This window comes from Neomonachus schauinslandi, chromosome 14 (genome assembly GCF_002201575.2).
Source record: "Neomonachus schauinslandi chromosome 14, ASM220157v2, whole genome shotgun sequence".
Lineage (NCBI taxonomy): Eukaryota > Metazoa > Chordata > Mammalia > Carnivora > Phocidae > Neomonachus > Neomonachus schauinslandi.
This window is the reverse complement of record NC_058416.1, coordinates 41,871,952-41,892,028: the sequence shown is the minus strand read 5'-3', so window position 1 is coordinate 41,892,028 and position 20,077 is coordinate 41,871,952.

Sequence of the window (20,077 nt, the reverse complement as noted above, 5' to 3'; positions counted from 1 at the left end):
CCTGCTCGGCAGGGAGTCTGCTTCGTCCTCTGACCCTATCCCCTCTCATGTGTTCTCTCTCTCTCATTTCTCTCTCTCAAATAAAAAATAAAATAAAATCTTTAAAAAAATATATATATATATATATTTGTGTACTAAGTGATGAGATGGTAATGGAACTCCAGTAAGGTAATATATTATTGAATATTTTGAATTCAACATGAATGCTAATGGTATTATTTATAACCATATTTAGAATTTTTATTTGAAAAAATATTTATTTTATACTGATAAAATATCATATTTGCAACCACTGGAATATTGTCCCTTGAAGAAGTTTGGGTTTCAATTTTCCACATTCAATGCAAACACCATTATATAGAATGCATACATAGATATATATATTTTTAAATGTTAAAATCAAAAGCTCCTGAAAATACACAATAAACAATAAGTATATATAATGAAACCAAGTATGCTTTTCTGAAATGTAGCAAGTGTGTTTGTACATGAAGGATAAATAAAATCATCACTACTACTAAATAAATATAATAAATTATAAACAAATAAATGAATACATATAAATAAAATATAAATAAATAGAATAAGTAAAACTACTAAAAGTTAAGGATTTAAAAATTAATAATATATTTCTGCATCAAGTTCCTATCTTTTTAATAAAAATATCTTTTATTTTTTTTTAAGGTTTTATTTATTTGAGAGAAAGAGAGCATGCGTGTGAGAAAGAGAGAGAGAGAAAGAGAGCATGCGTGTGAGAAAGAGAGAGAGAGAAAGAGAGCGAGCACAGGAGCAAGGGGGAGGGGTAGAGGGAAAGGAAGAAGCAGACTACCCACTGAGCAGGGAGCCTGATGTGGGACTCGATCCCAGGACCCTGGGATCATGACCCGAGCCGAAGGCAGACACTTAACCGACTGAGCCACCCAGGTGCCCTTACTTTTAATTTTTAAAAATTTCATGAACTACGTACTTTCCTTTCTTTTGTTCTTAATTTTTTAACTGCTTTACTGAGCTATAAGTGACATAAATAAACGCATTTAAAGATTATAACTTGATATGTTTGTAATGCAAGAATACACCTGTGAAACATCACCACAAACAAGATATTAAACAATCTCCACAAGAGTTTCCTGTGTTCTATATTGTACTCCCCAGCTTTGGTCCTCTCAACACCATCCCTATTCTCAGGCAAGTGTTAATCTGCTTTATTTCACTATAGATTAGGTTATAATCTCTGGCAATCTATTTTATATAAATATAAGTAAATAAATAAGTATACAGATTTCATATAAGTAGAACAATAGAGTATATGTACTTTTCATCTAGTTTCTTTCATTTGGAGTAATTACTTTGAGATTCATCCACTTTGTAGTGTGAAGCAATAGTTCATTCTTTTTTATTAAATAGTATTTAATTGTGTATATGTATACATACGTGTGTATGTATGTATATACATATGTGTACATATAGTTTGTTTCCAGTTTGGGGCATTGTGAATACAGCTAAGAACATCTGTGTAATAAATTTGCATAGTTTTCATATGGACATATGCTTCCATTGCTTTTGAATAAACATCTAGAAGTAGAGTAGACAAGCTATGTGGTAGGTGGTAAGATGTTACGGTATAAAGTTAAAAGAAAAAAGAAGAAAAAAAGATGTAAGAAAATCCTGCAGAAGTCAACATATATTTGCAGTAATAATGAAGTAACAATGAACCAAAACAGGCCCTCAAACCTGGGGAAACTCTGACTAAATATATGAAACAATGGTTTTGAAGACATTGGGCATAAGACAATAAATGGGAGTGACTCCTTAGAGAGAGTAACCAAATTAGGTGAGCTTTCTGATTAGTCCAACTTACTGCCTAGAGAGAGTATCCAGATAACAGTGCAAAAAGAGGAAATGCAGGCAGAACCCAGTGTTCTCTCTCAGATGAAGATAAGTTGCTCAGCATTCAGTGAGGCAAAATGACTAGAGTTTTCATAGCAGAACCCTGGGGAGTAGAGAATTCTCAAGATCTGCAGAAGGTGCCTCCTCTAGTTCAGCTCAGTACTATCATATGCATGTGAGAAAATGACTCAAGAGCAGGAGAAGCACACAAAGACTAGCAGGAGAACTTCTGGAACTATCAAAGGCCAGGGATAGTTTCTGTCACCATCAGTAGAATGAAATACTTCATAACTGAAAGGACTTCAGGTAGATTACTAAAGAGGGAGCTACTTTACTAATGGGGGAAATTAGCCTAAACTGAAGCCTTCACTCATTTCACCTAACAAACGTAGAACCAAGGCCCTATCACTGTTTCCACATAGCTTAACTACATGCCAGAGAAAGTTCAAGAATATTTATAGGAGTACAATAGTATCCAGGATTCAACAAGGCAAAATTGACATAGCTTTGCATCCAATCAAAAATTACTGGTCACAAAAGGAAACTGGAAATTACAACTCATATTTAGAAAAAAATTAATCTATCAAAACTGACCCAGCAATGGGGGTGCCTGGGTGGCTTAGTCAGTTAACCCTCTGCCTTTGGCTCAGGTCATGATCCCAGGTTCCTGGGATTGAGTCCCACATCAGGCTCCCCGCTCAGTGGAAAGTCTGCTTCTCCCTCTGCCCCTCCCCCGGCTTGTGTGCGTGCGCTCTCTCTCTCTCTCTCTCTCTCTCTCGATCTCTTTCTCAAATAAATAAAAAAAACCTTAAAAAAAAAAAAAAAAAAAACTTAGAGCGCCTGGGTGGCTCAGTTGGTTAAGCGACTGCCTTCGGCTCAGGTCATGATCCTGGAGTCCCTGGATCGAGTCCTGCATCGGGCTCCCTGCTTGGCAGGGAGTCTGTTTCTCCCTCTGACCCTCCCCCCTCTCTCATTCTCTCTCTCTCAAATAAATAAATAAAATCTTTAAAAATATATATTCTTAAAAAAACAAAAAACTGACCCATCAATGGCAAAGAGAATAGAACAAAAAGGACATTGAAATGGTTATTATAAATATGTCATAGGTTTAAGAAACTAGAGAAAAGATTGAACATGTTAGGTAGACATGTGGAGGATATTAAAACATTCCAAATAATATTAAAAAAATAAAGAAAACAATACCCAAAGGACGTACCAATTAATAAAGAATTAACTAATTTTATTATTTAGTAAATATCCTAAAGGTGTGCTGTTAGCCAATCATGAGTTGAATTATGTCCCTCTAAAAGATGCTGAAGTCCTAATACCTGTTAATGTGATCTTATATGGAAGTAGGGTCCTTGCAGATGATCAATTTAAGATTATATAATTGCCTTATATGTATCCTTACAAAATGGAGAAATTTGTACTCAGAGACAGGCACACAGGGAAAGTGCCATGAGAAGATGAAGGAAGAAATCCAGTTGATACATCTATAAGCCAAAGAATGGCAGAGATTGCCAGTAAACCACCAGAAGCTAGGAAAGAGGCATGAAACAGATTCTCCCTCATAGCCCTCTGAAAGAACCAAACCAACTGACTCCTTTATCTCAGAATTCCAGCCTGGAAATCTGTGAGATGATCATTTCGTTGTTCTAAGCCACCAATTTTGTGGTACTTTGTTACAAAAGAAAACTAATATGACTAGCCATTGGCTACAAAGCTAAATTTTTCAGCTTTGTGGTTATGGAATTAAAACTACAACTGTTTTATATCATCCTACTTTTAGGAAACAATCAATAGGTACTCAATTTATGTTCGTAGTTAGATTGAGCTTATTTTGATGTCCTGATTTTCATAATTCATTACCAGGCTTACTCTGTACCTTGTGCTCCTCATTAATTCTTTGTTAGTACCTCCTATGGATGCCCATCAGTGTGTTTACCACATACAATTTATCACATCCTTCATCATTCCTCAGTAAGGTTAGACTAAATTCTTTTACACACAATTATTTTCCCTTTTGATGTTAGAGTTTCAAATTTTCCATAAATCTATACTGCACTGTTGATTTCTCTTTGAACTATTCTTAATTTTCTATATATCCAACAATTCCAAAGTAGTATACATAATAAAGTGATGATAAATAATATGATAATATAGAATAAAAATTTTAAAAGAATATTAGTTTTAAAAATATACATAATATATATATATTTAAAGCAGATTCTTGATTAGCTAGATGTAAGAATTCTTGTTCATCATATAAACAGCTTTACAACCAGTTGATTAGTTTTAGTAGCTCATTTTTCTAAGTGCTTCACAATTTGAAAGTTATTCTTTAGTTTTCATTTTAGATTTTCCCAATTAGATCTCCCAATATACCAAATGCATAATCAACATAGTCTAGTCAATATAGATAGCCTAAAGATTTGATTCACAATTTTTCTTTCATGGCTCAATATATTTCTTATAAATATTCATCGATTGTGCAAGTTTTTTTTTTTTTATTCTTACAGATTAAATCAGGGCCAACAGAAATAGTCCTGTCTTCCCAAATAATGTTTCCAATAAAGAAAGACATGCTGCACCAAGCCCATTATCTATTATTGAAGTGCTTTACAGATGCTTATTGGAGGTACATGTAGGACTGTTAAACTGTTAGGAGCAAGTTTTAGTTCATTTTAAACCTTAAGGACAAACCCAGCCAATTGGCCATTTCTTATGTCCATCAATGTCAATATTGACACTTTAATTGCAGTCAATTAAAACTCTTTGAATGTCAAGCATTCATCTAACATATTTGTCCCATATCTTTATAGGAAAAAGCATATATCCTTAAGGAAAATTATGTTGGTTTGGTTTTTCAACACTTCCAATCTGTAAATGACATTTTTAGCTTCTCTATAAATATCATAAACCTTCTTATGTCATCTTTTAATCTCTCCATAGGTAGTATGATGCCCAATATCCAACTGTTCCCATGAGTAGATACAATCCTGTAGTTCAGTACTAGTAAATATATCCTGTAATTATTTGTCCTATTGTTATAGAGGTGGGGGCTTGTGACTATTCTTTAGCTATATTTTGTTGGAACACGATTTCATTCCAAGCTATCCAATTCCAAATTCTCTCCCAAATATCTTCTAGTTTGGTTTTGATCTCTATACCTTTTATTATGTTCTGATTCAACCCATTTGCATCTGAATTATGTGTTTCTGTAACTGTCCCAGTGTATCAAGTTTGTCAATATTTTTTATTTTTAATAATTTTTTAAGGATTTTTATTTATTTATTGAGAGAAATAGAATGATAGAGCATGAGAGGGAGGAGGGTCAGAGGGAGAAGCAGGCTCCCTGCTGAGCAAGGAGCCCGATGCGGGACTCAATCCCAGGACTCCAGGATCATGACCTGAGCCAAACGCAGTCGCTCAACCAACTGAGCCACCCAGGCACCCTCAAGTTTGTCAATATTTCTGTATCATAAGAGTTTACAGTTCTAGTCCTGGATTCTATCCCCCCAATATAGTATTTAATAAGTCCCTTTGAGTTTGATGATGGACATATTTTAGTCCCTGTGTAAAAATATCTCAAAATGGGAAAGTTTATTATGTACAAATAGAATTAAATCAAATGTCATTAATGCAAGAATATTAAGAAATAAAGCCATTTAATTATTATAGGGTCCTCACGTATAGGTACTGAAGATTGCTAGGTTCTAAATAGGATAGAGTCATCGTTACAGAAAACTGTATTTCAGGCCTTTTGGAGAAACCAACCCATCATCTGGGCCAGAATATTTTTCCATTTTACATCTATATTCAGTTTTGTTAACACCCAAGTGGCTAAAATACATAAAAACCAGAGTCTTAGGATAACAGTATGAGACTTTCAACCTTAGTACCATTATTTTTTTTAGCTCAATTGTGAATAATTCCTTCCTTTTGGTATATTCAATAACATAATGGGTGATGAATTTAAAAGTGTACTTATTAATATTTTGTTAATACTGATTTTAGACTATGGAAAGACTTGGAGTTTTTCATTTCTTTTAAACTTAAACCATCCGTGGTTGCATTATAGGCCAAAAGAGGGGGAAAAAAAGAAGGAAAGAAAAAAAGAAAAAAAAGGTTTCTTCAGCCTTGATCTCATAGGACAATTTGTAGTTGAGGCACTCCTTTTTAAAAGAATGAGGAATATAAAATAAAATAAAATAAAATAAAATAATAAAAAATAAAAGAATGAGGAATAATACTATAACTCCATATTTAAATGTGAAATACAAGTATTGAATATAAAATTACTGTCAGAATATTTTTTTTCAAAAACTAACAAAACTGATCTTGCCTGCAGTAAGTCCATTATAAAATCTTTCCTCTTCAGCTCCCCTGTTAGAGAGCCTAGAGAATATAACCTTACAGCCCCTATAGGGAGCTGCAGCTCATCCAGTCAGATGTACTGTCTCAAATGCAAAAGCAGTCTCCAGCTGAGTTTCTTCTTCACTTTGATAACAAGTGAGTTATCAGCAATATATGCAGGGTCTTTCTTAGTGCAGTGATAATCCATTCTGTTATAACACTTTGTTGTAGACTTGGTCTCCTGATCCATATCAATAAAACACTTCCTCAGGAGATTTTTCCAACATCTGGTTACTCCATGGTTAAATAAACATAGGAAAATAAGCAAACCTTTTAATTATTTTACCTATGAATACTTAATGATATCAGGGAAGTTTAATCCTAAATTTGTAGATCTTCCAAACATTAATTTGGAGGAAGGTGGCCTTACTCTTAATAAAACCAGTGGTAAAAAAACATAGGCTACAGTGATTTGACATAATTTAGCAATATAATTCTTAGAGATATAGTTCATTTATTCCACTTTTCCAGAAGACTGGAGATGATAAAAATTATGATACGTTATTATATTTGTATGCTAATACAGAGACCCTGAATTACAATGGAAGTGAAATGACTTCCGCCACTGGAAACAGTTTTAATGTGTGGGATGATATAATTCAGTAAGGACTTGATTATCATTCGAGCTTCTGCTTTAACTAATGGGAAAACTTCTGGCCATGCAGACATCATGCATACTCTCACTAACAATATTTATCTTTTTTTAAAAAAGATTTTTTTATTTATTCATTTGAGAGAAAGAGAGAGGGAGCAAGCGAGAGCACAAGCAGGGGAGGAAGGTCTGAGACAGAGGGAGAAGCAGACTCCCCGCTGAGCAGGGAGCCTGACACTGGGCTTCATTGCAGGACCCATGGATCATGACCTGAGCTGAAGGCAGATCCTTAAATAACTAAGCCACCCAGGTGCCCCTATGTCTTACCTTTTGATGGCACAAGCTAAAGAAAATCTATTTGCTACCATGTCTCAGGTAATGCCCTCAATAGGCTTCCTTCACCTCTTATACGTTACCAATAAAGAATTTTTCTGATGAACAGCAAACATTTGTATTGTTTTGAGAATTATTTGATCCGTATTATAAATATGGTAAGATTCCAAGTCTTTAAGCATATTCCTTTCATTTGAAGAAGTTTTTAATGACATTATAAAAGCCATTTAGATATACAAAAAGTTACGTACAAGAACAATACTACCAGGTAATTCTCATTCCCCTGTTCCACTTGATTTCCAATTTTCTAATTCCTTAGAAGTCATATATTTTTATAACTGTGAATAGCAGTCCTTAAATAGAAGTAGTGGGGATTCAGTTTCCCCAGTACAAAATTTAGCAGCCCTTTCACAGCTTAGTCTACACATTTATTTCTTTTAGGCATTTCTTTTTTTGTCTGGTACAAGCTTCATAATGATATATATATAAATATACATATTCATTAAGGAAGTGGCAATGACTCTAATAAATCATTATTTTCCCATGTGATATTTTAATTCCCATTGATATTAGAAAGTCTCTATTCTTCCTAATTGGGCCATAGCATGACAGACCCCAAATATATATGTTTACTTTCAGTATAGATATTAACTTAAGAATGCTACCTAATTTGATCACTTGAGTAATAGCTATGAGTTCTATCACTTGAGCTGATTTACTTTGGGAAAACAGAATACTTAAATACCTCATGAGGACTGACTAGTCATAAGATGCTTTTATATATCCCAGTGTATTTCTCACACAAGATCCACCAGCAAACAGTAGTAAATCAACACTGGGACTAGGAATATCAGAATAATTAGGGAAATCAGATGTGGTCAAGTATGTTGTCTATGGCTATGAGGCAGTCATATTCTGATATGGTCAGGGTCTGGCAACAGAGTAGATGAATTCAAAAGATTACAACTGCCTAAAATAATATTAGGATTAGCCAATAAGACTTGCTCATAGCTAGTCTGGCAGCACAGTGACAAGTGTTTCCCTTATGAACCTATAAAATTGCAGTAAGAGCATGAGGTACATTTAAATAAGTTAGATGTCCCAGAGTTAAAGCCTGAGCCTTTTCAATCAGAAGAGAGCCTAATTTTACTACTAATATACATCTTGGCATGCCCAAAGCAACAGAATTCAATAATACATAAAAGCAAGCAATAGGCATAGAGTCAGAGCCTAAATTTGAATAAGCACACGGTCACTAGCAGCTCTCTTGTTCTTGCGACAGAAAAGGTTTAATACTTCATCAATATTAGGAACAATTAATATAGGAAGGAAATGGTGGTTACTTTAAAAGTTTGAAAGACTTTTTCAGCCTCTTTTGTCCACAATAAAGGTACTGGTGTATCACTGTAACATTTCAGTGAAAAGCACAGCCTTTACAGAAAAACCAGGATTCACCAATCCCCATCTCAGTGTTCTACTATAGTGGTTCATATGTTTGCTTTCCTTCTTGCTTTGTGGTAGACTGGTTTATTTATAAAAGTGACTGACCAGGATGAAACTGTCTTTCATTCATTGGCTGATAACAAATATTCCAAATACTTAACTTCAGTTTGACACATTGCAATTTATCTAGAGAGTCTTTATGTCCTTTACAAATTTAGTAAAGCCAAAGTACCTTCTTTAAAGCACGTATAAAGTGTTATCCATTATCAATAAATCATCCACATATTGAATGAATGTGGACCTTCTGAGGTGGGGAATTATTTTTAAGTCTCTTGTAAATGCCTAGAAAATATAATAGATGAATATCCGAATCACAGAAGGATCCATGCAAAAATAGTGCAAGACACCACAGGTAAGCAAAAAAAAAAAAAGGAATCTTGAATACTGTGCCAAAAATACAGAAAAGAAAGCTGAACTTATGCCTATTACAGAAAAATATTTAGCCTATATAGATACAGAAGTTAAGACAATAACAGAGTTGAGTCACAGGAATCAAAGGAATCACGCACTCATATTTTTTCTAAGATTTTATACATATCTAAAATGGGCCAAATCCTTGTCAAATCCTCCCTCCATTGTCAGAGGTCAACATCTCTTCTTTATCGTGCTCTGTTTTTCTAGCTTTCTAATTACAGGTTCTATTTCTTATATTTGAGCGAGAGAGAAGATATTATTTTAGACATAGCCCTAGCTTTTTGAAGTTTTGTTTGGTATAAGTTATAACAATAGAATTGATATCTTTCATTAAACTGGTATAATTTGTAGGGCCCACAAACTTACTATTTCTTGTAGGTCAGTACTTTTTTTTTTTCTGAGTATACTTGGCAAACAACGTTGTATTAGTTTCAGGTATACAACTTAGTGATTTGACTAGTTTATACAGTATGTTACATTCACCGCAAGTATAGCTACCATTTATCCCATTACATTGCTATTACAATATTACTGACATATTCCTATGCTCTGTTTTTCATTCCGTAACTTACTCATTCCGTAACCACAGGCCTATTATCTCCCTCCCCCTTTCACTCATTTTTTGCAACCCTCACCACCTCTCTTTAGCAACCATCAGTTTATTCTATTTATAGTTCTGATTCTGCTTTTTGCTTCCTTATTATTATTTTCTTAAGTCAGGTACTTTTTAAACATATCAGATGGGATTGCCACTCTTCCCTGTCCCCTTTTCAGTTAAGAAGGAACATATTTACAAACCCAGGTACCTTACCTTAAAAGGAGTCACAAAAACACTCCATCTAGAGTATGGTAGCCCTTAGTGTACACAGGAGGACCCTTTACGACTATTAAACAGGCACATCAAGATACAAAGGAAGGGCATGATCCTTTTTTCTTTTATTTACTTTTTTACTGTTATGTTAATCACCATACATTACATCATTAGTTTTTGATGTAGTGTTCCATTATTCATTGTTTGTGCATAACACCCAGTGCTCCATGCAGAACGTGCCCTCTTTAATACCCATCACCAGGCTAACACATCCTCCGACCCCCTTCCCCTCTAGAACCCCGTTTGTTTTTCAGAGTCCATAGTCCCTCATGGTTTGTCTCCCCTTCCAATTTTCCCCTTCATTCTTCCCTTCCTGCTATCTTCTTCTTTTTTTCTTAAGATATATTGCATTATTTGATTCAGAAGTACAGATCTGTGATTCAACAGTCTTGCACAATTCACAGCACTCCGCATAGCTCATACCCTCCCCAATGTCTATCAACCAGCAACACCATCCCTCCCACCCCAAACCCCACTCCAACAACCTTCAGTTTGTTTCCTAAGAATAAAAATTCCTCATATCAGTGAGGTCATATGGTACATGTCTTTCTCTGATTGACTTATTTCGCTCAGCATAACACCCTCCAGTTCCATCAGTGTAAATGGCAAGATCTCATTCCTTTTGATGGCTGCATAATATTCCATTGTATATATATACCACTTCTTCTTTATCCATTCATCTGCCAATGGACATCTTGACACTTTCCACAGTTGGCTATTGTGGACATTGCTGCTATAAACATCGGGGTGCATATACCCTTTCAGATCCCTACATTTGTGTCTTTGGGGTAAATACCCAGTAGTGCAATTGCTGGATCATATGGTAGCTCTATTTTCGACTTTTTGAGGAACCTCCATACTGTTTCCCAGAGTGGCTGCACCAGCTTGCATTCCCACCAACAGTGTAGGAGGGTTCCCCTTTCTCCACATCCCTGTCAACATCTGTCCTTTCCTGACTTGTTCATTTTAGCCATTCTGACTAGTGTGAGGTGGTATCTCATTGAGGTTTTGATTTGGATTTCCCTGATGCCAAGCAATGTTGAGCACTTTTTCATATGTCTGTTGGCCATTTAGATGTCTTCTTTGGAAAAATGTCTGTTCATGTCTTCTGCCCACTTCTTGATTGGATTCTTTATTCTTTGGGTGTTGAGTTTGAGAGGTTCATTATAGATTTTGGATACTAGCCCTTTATCTGATATGTTATTTGCAAATATCTTCTCCCATTCTGTCAGTTGTCTTTTGGTTTTCTTGACTGTTTCTTTTGCTGTGCAAAAGCTTTTTATCTTGATGAGATCCCAATAGTTCATTTTGCTTCCCTTGCCTTTGGTGATGTTTCTAGGAAGAAGTTGCTGCGGCTGAGGTCGAAGAGGTTGCTGCCTGTGTTCTCCTTTAGGATTTTGATGGACTCCTGTCTCACATTGAGGTCTTTCAAGCATTTGGAGTCTATTTTTGTGTGTGGTGTAAGGAAATGGTCCAGTTACATTCTCCAGCATATGGCTGTCCAATTTTCCCAACACCATTTGTTGAAGAGACTCTCTTTTTTCCATTGGACATTCTTTCCTGCTTTGTTGACGATTAGTTGACCATAGAGTTGAGGGTCCATTTCTGGGCTCTCTATTCTGTTCCATTGATCTATGCGTCTGTTTTTGTGCCAGTACCATACTGTCTGGATGATGACAGCTTTGTAATAGAGCTGGAAGTCCGGAATTGTGATGCTGCCAGCTTTGCTTTTCTTTTTCAACATTCCTCTGGCTATTCAGGGTCTTTTCTGGTTCCATACAAATTTTAGGATTATTTGTTCCATTTCTTTGAAAAAAGGGGATGGTATTTTGATGGGGATTGCATTGAATGTGTAGATTGCTCTAGGTAGCATTGACATCTTCACAATATTTGTTCTTCCAATCCATGAGCATGGAACGTCTTTCCATTTCTTTGTGTCTTCCTCAATTTCTTTCATGAGTATTTTATAGTTTTCTGAGTACAGATCCTTTGCCTCTTTGGTTAGATTTATTGCTAGGTATCTTATGGTTTTGGGTGCAACTGTAAATGGGATCAACTCCTTAATTTCTCTTTCTTCTGTCTTGTTGTTGGTGTATAGGAATGCCACTGACTTCTGTGCATTGATTTTATATCCTGCCACTTTACTGAATTCCTGTATGAGTTCTAACAGTTTTGGGGTGGAGTCTTCTGGGTTTTCCACATAAAGAATTATATCGTCTGCAAAGAGTGAGAGTTTGACTTCTTCTTTGCCAATTCAGAAGACTTTTATTTCTTTTTGTTGTCTGATTGCTGTGGCTAGGACTTCTAATACTATGCTGAATAGCAGTGGTGATAGTGGACATCCCTGCCGCGTTCCTGACCTTAGGGGGAAAGCTCTCAGTTTTTCCCCATTGAGAATGATATCCACTGTAGGTTTTTCATAGATGGCTTTTAAATATTGAGGTATGTACCCTCTATGCCTATACTCTGAAGAGTTTTGATCAAGAAAGGATGCTGTACTTTGTCAATTGCTTTTTCTGCATCTATTGAGAGGATCATGTGATTCTTGTTCTTTCTTTTGTTAATGTATTGTATCATGTTGATTGATTTGCGGAGGTTGAACCAACCTTGCAGCCCAGGGATAAATCCCACTTGGTCATGGTGAATAATCCTTTTAATGTACTGTTGGATCCTATTGGCTAGTATTTTGGTGAGAATTTTTGCATCCATTTTCATCAGGGATATTGGTCTGTAATTCTCCTTTTTGATGGGGTCTTTGTCTGGTTTGGGGATCAAGGTAATGGTGGCCTCATAAAACGAGTTTGGAAGTTTTCCTTCCATTTCTATTTTTTGGAACAGTTTCAGAAGAATGGGTATTAATTCTTCTTGAAATGTTTGGTAGAATTCCCCTGGGAAGCCATCTGGCCCTGGGCTTTTGTTTTTTGGGAGATTTTTGATGACTGCTTCAATTTCCTTAATGGTGATAGGTCTGTTCAGGTTTTCTATTTCTTCCCGGTTCAGTTTTGGTAGTTGATACATCTCCAGGAATGCATCCATTTCTCTCAGGTTATCTAAATTGCTGGCATAGAGTTGCTCATAATATGTTCTTATAATTGTTTGTATTTCTTTGGTGTTGGTTGTAATCTCTCCTCTTTCATTCATGATTGTGTTGTTTGGGTCATTTCTCTTTTCTTTTCAATAAGTCTGGCCAGGGGTTTATCAATCTTGTTAATTCTTTCAAAGAACAAGTCCCTAGTTTCGTTGATCTGTTCTACTGTTCTTTTGGTTTCTATTTCATTGATTTCTGCTCTGATCTTTATTATTTCTCTTCTCCTGCTGGGTTTAGGCTTTATTTGCTGTTTTTTCTCTAGCTGTTTTAGGTGTAGGCTTAGGTTGTGTATTGCAGACCTTTCTTGTTTCTTGAGAAGGGCTTGTATTGCTATATACTTTCCTCTTAGGACTGCCTTTGCTGCATTCCAAAGATTTTGAACAGTTGTGTTTCATTTTCATTGGTTTCCATGAATTTTTTAAATTCTTCTTTAATTTCCTGGTTGACCCATTCATTCCTTAGTAAGGATGCTCTTTAGCCTCCATGTATTTGAGTTCTTTCTGACTTTCCTCTTGTGATTGAGTTCTAGTTTCAAAGCATTGTGGTCTGAAAATAGGCAGGGAATGATCCCAAACTTTGGGTACCCATTCAGACCTGATTTGTGACCTAGGATGTGATCTATTCTGGAGAATGTTCCATGGGCACTAGAGAAGAATGTGTGTTCTGTTCCTTTGGGATGGAATGTTCTGAATATGTCTGTGAAGTCCATTTGGTCCAGTGTGTCATTTAAAGTCTTTAGTTCCTTGTTGATCTTTTGCTTAGATGATCTGTCCATTTCAGTGAGAGGGGTGTTAAAGTCCCCCACTATTACTGTATTGTTGTCGATGTGTTTCTTTGCTTTTGTTATTAATTGCCTTATATAATTGGCCACTCCCATGTTAGGGCCATAGATATTTACAATTGTTAGATCTTCTTGTTGGACAGACCCTTTAAGTAGGATATAGTGTCCTTCCTCATCTCTTATTACAGTCTTTGGTTTAAAATCTAATTTGTCTGATATAAGGATTGCCACCCTAGCTTTCTTTTGGTGTCCATTAGCATGGTAAATGCTAATGGTTTTCCAGCCCCTGACTTTCAATCTGGGGGTGTCTTTGGGTCTAAAATGAGTATCTTGCAGACAGCATATCGATGGGTCTTATTTTTTTATCCTATCTGATACCCTGTGTCTTTTGATTGGGGCATTTAGCCCATTTATATTCAGGGTAACTATTGAAAGATAAGAATTTAGTGCCATCATATTGCCTGTAAGGTGACTGTTACTGTACATTGTCTGTGTTCCTTTCTGGTCTATGTTGCTTTTAGGCTCTCTCTTTCCTTAAAGGACCCCTTTCAAGATTTCTTGTAGGGCTGGTTTTGTGTTTGCAAATTCCTTTAGTTTTTGTTTGTCCTGGAAGCTTTTTATCTCTCCTTCTATTTTCAATACAGCCTAGCTGGATATAGTATTCTTGGCTGCATATTTTTCTCATTTAGTGCTCTGAATATATCCTGCCAGTCCTTTCTGGCCTGCCAGGTCTCTGTGGATAGGTCTGTTGCCAGTCTAATGTTCCTACCATTGTAGGTTACAGATCTCTTCTCCCGAGCTGCTTTCAGGATTTTCTCTTTGTCTCTGAGACTCGTAAGTTTTACTATTAGATGTCGGGGTATTGACCTATTTTTATTGATTTTGAGAGGGGTTCTCTGTGCTTCCTGGATTTTGATGCCTGTTTCCTTCCCCAAATTAGGGAAGTTCTCTGTTATAATTTGCTCCAATATACCTTCTGCCCCTCTCTCTCTTTCTTCTTCTGGGATCCCAATTATTCTAATGTTGTTTCGTCTTATGGTATCGCTTATCTCTCAAATTTTGCCCTCGTGATCCAGTAGTCATTTATCTTTTTCTCAGCTTCTTTATTTTCCATCGTTTGGTCTTCTATATCACTGATTCTCTCTTCTGCCTCATTTATCCTAGCAGTTAGCACCATTTTTGATTGCACCTCATTAATAGCCTTTTTGATTTTGACTTGGTTAGATTTTAGTTATTTTATTTCTCCAGAAAGGGTTTCTCTAATAACTTCCATGATTTTTCAAGCCCAGCTAGTATCTTTAAAGTCATGATTCTGAACTCTAGATCCGACACTATACTAATGTCTGTATTGAGTAGGTCCCTGGCAATTGGTACTACCTCTTGTTCTTTTTGTTGAGGTGATTTTTTCCATCTTGTCATTTTGTCCAGAGGAGAATAGATGAATGAGGAACAAAATGCTAACAGGGTAACAACGTCCCCAGAAAATATACTCTAAACAAATCAGAAAAGACCTGAAACCGGGGAAAAAGAAAGGGAAAGAAAGAAAAAGATAAAAACCAACAAAAACAGAAAAACAAAAAAAACCAAAACAGAATATGATCAAATATGATCAGGCTCATGCCTAGTTCAGTGCCACACACTAGATTTTGGGTGTATTTTGGTCTGTTAGAAGAAAGTGCCTCCCCAAATTTTAAAGAAAGAAAAACTTATATATGTACAAAAATAAGAGTTGATATGATGAAGGGATGGAATATGACTGTAATGATGAAAAAGAAGGGCATGATCTTTTAATAGAGACCTATTTTCATGGGAACCTCAGAGGTTCTCAAAATTGCTATTAGGAAGAAGAGAGGTGACATGGCTACAGATTTTACAGATATTAAAAAGATGGGAGAATGTTATAAAATACTTTATTTTCTAGATTAAATAAGTTATATAAAATGAGCAAATTATATAGGAAATACAAATTCCCAAAGTTCACTTAAGACAAAAATGATAACTAGAATAGCACTTACAAGTGTAATTAAAGACCTTTCAAAAACAAAACAAAACAAACAAAAACAACAGCAACAACACATAACCTCTAGGGACTGTTGACTTCACCTGTGAAGTATTTATGAAAAAATACCTAAAATAATATAATTTCTGGAAAAAAAATCTTCCAGTTGAAAGTGTAGAAGTACTCTCATCTCATTCTGTTACTCTGATACCAAAATAAGGTGGTTAAAGAAGAAAAAAGCAATTTTAATATACAAAATTTCACTCATAACCATAGATGCAAAAATCCTTAATATCATTTTAGCAACTAGACTACAATAAGAAACATAAAGGGTAATATTTAATGATAAAGTGGGGTTAACCCAGGAAAGCAAGGTTGGTTTAACAGTAGAAAATCAATGTAATCCCATATTAAATGATGAGACAGAAAACTGTAAGAGCTACTCAATGATGCATTTGACAAAATCCAACTATTATTTCTGATCAATATGCATGAAAGAAACAAAAATTAAAAATAGAATTAAATTCACTAAACCTTGTAAAGAATAGCTACAAAAAAACTAAACAAACAACAACAAAACTATAGCTGGTAATAGTCTGAAAACTTTTCCCCTAAGACCAGGAAGCACAGCATGTCCAATTCAACATTAAAATGGAGATTTTAGGGGTGCCTGGGTGGCTCAGTCGTTAAGCGTCTGCCTTCGGCTCAGGTCATGGTGCCAGGATCGAGCCCCGCATCGGGCTCCCTGCTCCGTGGGAAGCCTGCTTCTCCCTCTCCCACTCCCCCTGCTTGTGTTCCCTCTCTCGCTGTATCTCTGTCAAATAAATAAAATCTTTAAAAAAAAAAAAATGGAGATTTTAGCCACTACAATAAGGACAGAAAAAATTAAATCCAAGCAAATTGTTTTTCAAAGTGGTTTTGCCATTTTACAGTTCCACCAGCTGTGTATAAAATTTCCAATTCTTCCACAATCTTACTAAAGTTCTGCCATTCTAATAGATGTGTAGTGGCATCTCATTGTAGTCTTAGATTTCTCTTCTATGACAATGAACATCTGTTCATGTACTGTTAGCTATTTGTACATCTTTGGTAAAGTGTCTTTTCAAAATTTTTGTCCATTTAAAAAATTTTGTTTTATTTTCTATTGCTCAGTTTTGAGCACTCTTTTGTGTAGTCTGAATGCAAAACTTTACCACGTAAATGCTTTACAAAGATGTTCTCTCTAGCTATTGTCTTTTTATTTTTTAGTAGTGCATTTCAAAGAGCAGAAGTTATATTTTTATGAAGTCTACATGATCATTTTGTTAATGAATCTTGATTATGTATCTAAGAATTGCCTGTCAAAGGCATAAATATTTTCTAAAATTTTTATAATTTGTGTATAATCTGGTTTTAGTTAATTATTCATATAGTACAAGTGTGAATCAAAGTTCTTTTTTGCGTGTATTTCTTTGTTTTGTATATGGACATCCAACTTTTCCAGAACCATTTGTTGAAAAGACCATCCTTTCATGGTCTTTAACCAACTTGTGGACCAGTCGATTAAGCATCTGCTTTCAGTTCAGATCATGATTTTGAGGTCCTGGGACTGAGCCCCTCTGTGGGGAGGAGAGTCGGCTTCTCCTTGTCACTCTACTCCTCCCCCACCACTAACCACTTGTGTGCTTTCAAATAAATAAAATTAAAAAAAAAAGACCATCCTTTTTCAATCACACCACACCTTCATCTTTGTGAAAAATCAATTGCCCATTTAAATCTGTATGTATTTCTGAACTGCCTAGTCTGTTTTATTGATCTATTTTATCTATCTACATAAATATCATTCCTTTATGATCCTTTTAATATTTAAAAAATTTGTAGTGATGTCACCCTCTCATTCCTGAGATTGGTACTCTCCTCTATTACTCATCAATTATTCCACCTAAAGGTTTACCCATTTTATTAATCTTCACAAAACATCAGCTTTAAAAATACTGATGTGCTCTGTTTTTGTTTTAATTTCTATTTCATTGACTTAGCATCTGGCTTTTAATAATTCCTTTCTTTTACTTACCTTGGGATTTATTTGCTTTTTATTTTTTTAATTACTCAGGGTATAAATTGAGATAACTGATTTAAGATTATCTGTTCTCTTTCAATGTAGGATTTTAGTGCTATAAATTTCCCCTTAAAGTGCTTTTCATTAAATTTATTATACATTTATAATATGTGATTTAGTATTTTATTTGTTGATTTAGGCTTTATTGTAGATGTCATGAAATTATCACAGTCTCTCTTCAAGTGATTTTTTAATATCTCATCTTTAGTGTAAGAAATTTAAAGTATTATACTTCCATTTACTCCCAACCAAACTTTATGCTATCATTACTATTTCATTAAGTGTTATAAATCCTGCACTGTTCTTTATTATTTTTATGTAAAAAGTCAATTATCTTTGAAAATATATAAATAATAACAAAAATGTTATATATTTACACATATAATTACCTGTGCTCTTTGTTCCTTTGTATAGATACATATTTCCCTGTGGTATAATTTTCCTTTACTTGAATTACCTGAAGTAATTCAGTTCTGCTGGTTAGAGATTATCTTGATCTGTGTAAACCAGAGAAATCTATTTCAACTTTTTTTGAATGACATTTTCACTTAAAAGTTCTAGATTGGTAATATTATTTCTTTAAATACTTTGGGATGTTGTTGTAATATCTTCTCACTTGCATTGCTTCCACTGAGAAACCTTTCATATTTATCTTTGATGCTCTGTACTAGAGTATCTTCTATTTCTGATGACTTTGAGCTATTATCTTTATCACTATTTTGAGAACTTTGATTATGATGGGCCTTTGTGTGATTTTATTTTATTTATTTATTTTTTAAGATTTTATTTATTTATTTGACAGAAAGAGACATAGCAAGAGGGTACACAAGCAGGGGGAGTAGGAGAGGGAGAAGCAGGCTTCCCCGTAGAGCAGGGAGCCCAATGTGGGGCTCGATCCCAGGGTCCTGGGATCATGACCTGAGCCGAAGGCAGACACTTAACGACTGAGCCACCCAGGCGCCCCATTTGTGTGATTTTAAAAATGTTTGTTGTACTTGATGTTTGTTGAGCATTCTGGAACTTTAGGTTTATACTTTTCATTAAATTTGAATGATAGCTATTATTGTTCAGATATTTTTGTCCCTCTGCTTTTGGGGTTTCCAATCACATGTGTATTGGACCCTAGAAGTTTCCCCATAGCTTTATTATCTACTTTTGTTTGGTTGTCTATTTGTTTTTGGTTTTGACCCCATCTTCTCTGTGTATTTCACTGTGGATTTCATTTGGATTGTATTGCTGTGTATTCAAGATCACTAGTATTTTATTCTACAATACCTACTCTATCCTTGATCTCTTTTTTATTTCAACAATTGTAGTTTTAATTTCTTTAAAGTTGATTTCCATCTTTTAAATAATATACATGTCCATATTTAACTTTCTGAATATATAAAAATATTTTTAATAACCTATGTTTTTAATATCCTGTGTCAATTCTAATAGTTGTGTCATTTCCAAATTGATTTCTACTTTACTTGCGTTTCTCCTTGTCATGGATAATATTTTCCTGCTCTTTCCCTGCCTGCTTACTTTTTGTTGTTTGCATGTTTGTTTTTTGTTTTTTCACACCAGATATTATGAATATCTTGTTGGGTGCTGGATTTTTTTAAATACCATAAATTTTCTTGAACTTGATTCTGGAATGCAGTTAAATTACGTAGTTTCCATCTTTTCAGAAATTTCTTTTAATATTTATTGATATCAGAGCATTACTTAACCTAGGAAAAATTATTCCCCAATGTTAAAGTAAAACACTTATTTTGCTTATTTCTAATTTTTTTGTTTTTGTTTTTCAGTATATTTGACATGCAACATTACATTAGCTTCAGGTGTACAACATAGTGATTTAACATCTCTGTATCTTTTGCTATGCTCACTATAAGTATAGCTAAAGTAAGACACTTCTGATTATGTTATCCAATGCCCTATAGGTCATGAGGCTTTCCATTTAGACTAGTAGGAACAGGTATTTTTCTTGGACCTGTGTGACATCCAGGAACTGTTAACTCATAGTTCTTAAGCTTGCCTCATATGCATGTGTCAATATATAATTACCTGAATATTTGACAGCACTCTTCTGCATAACTGCATTCCCTCT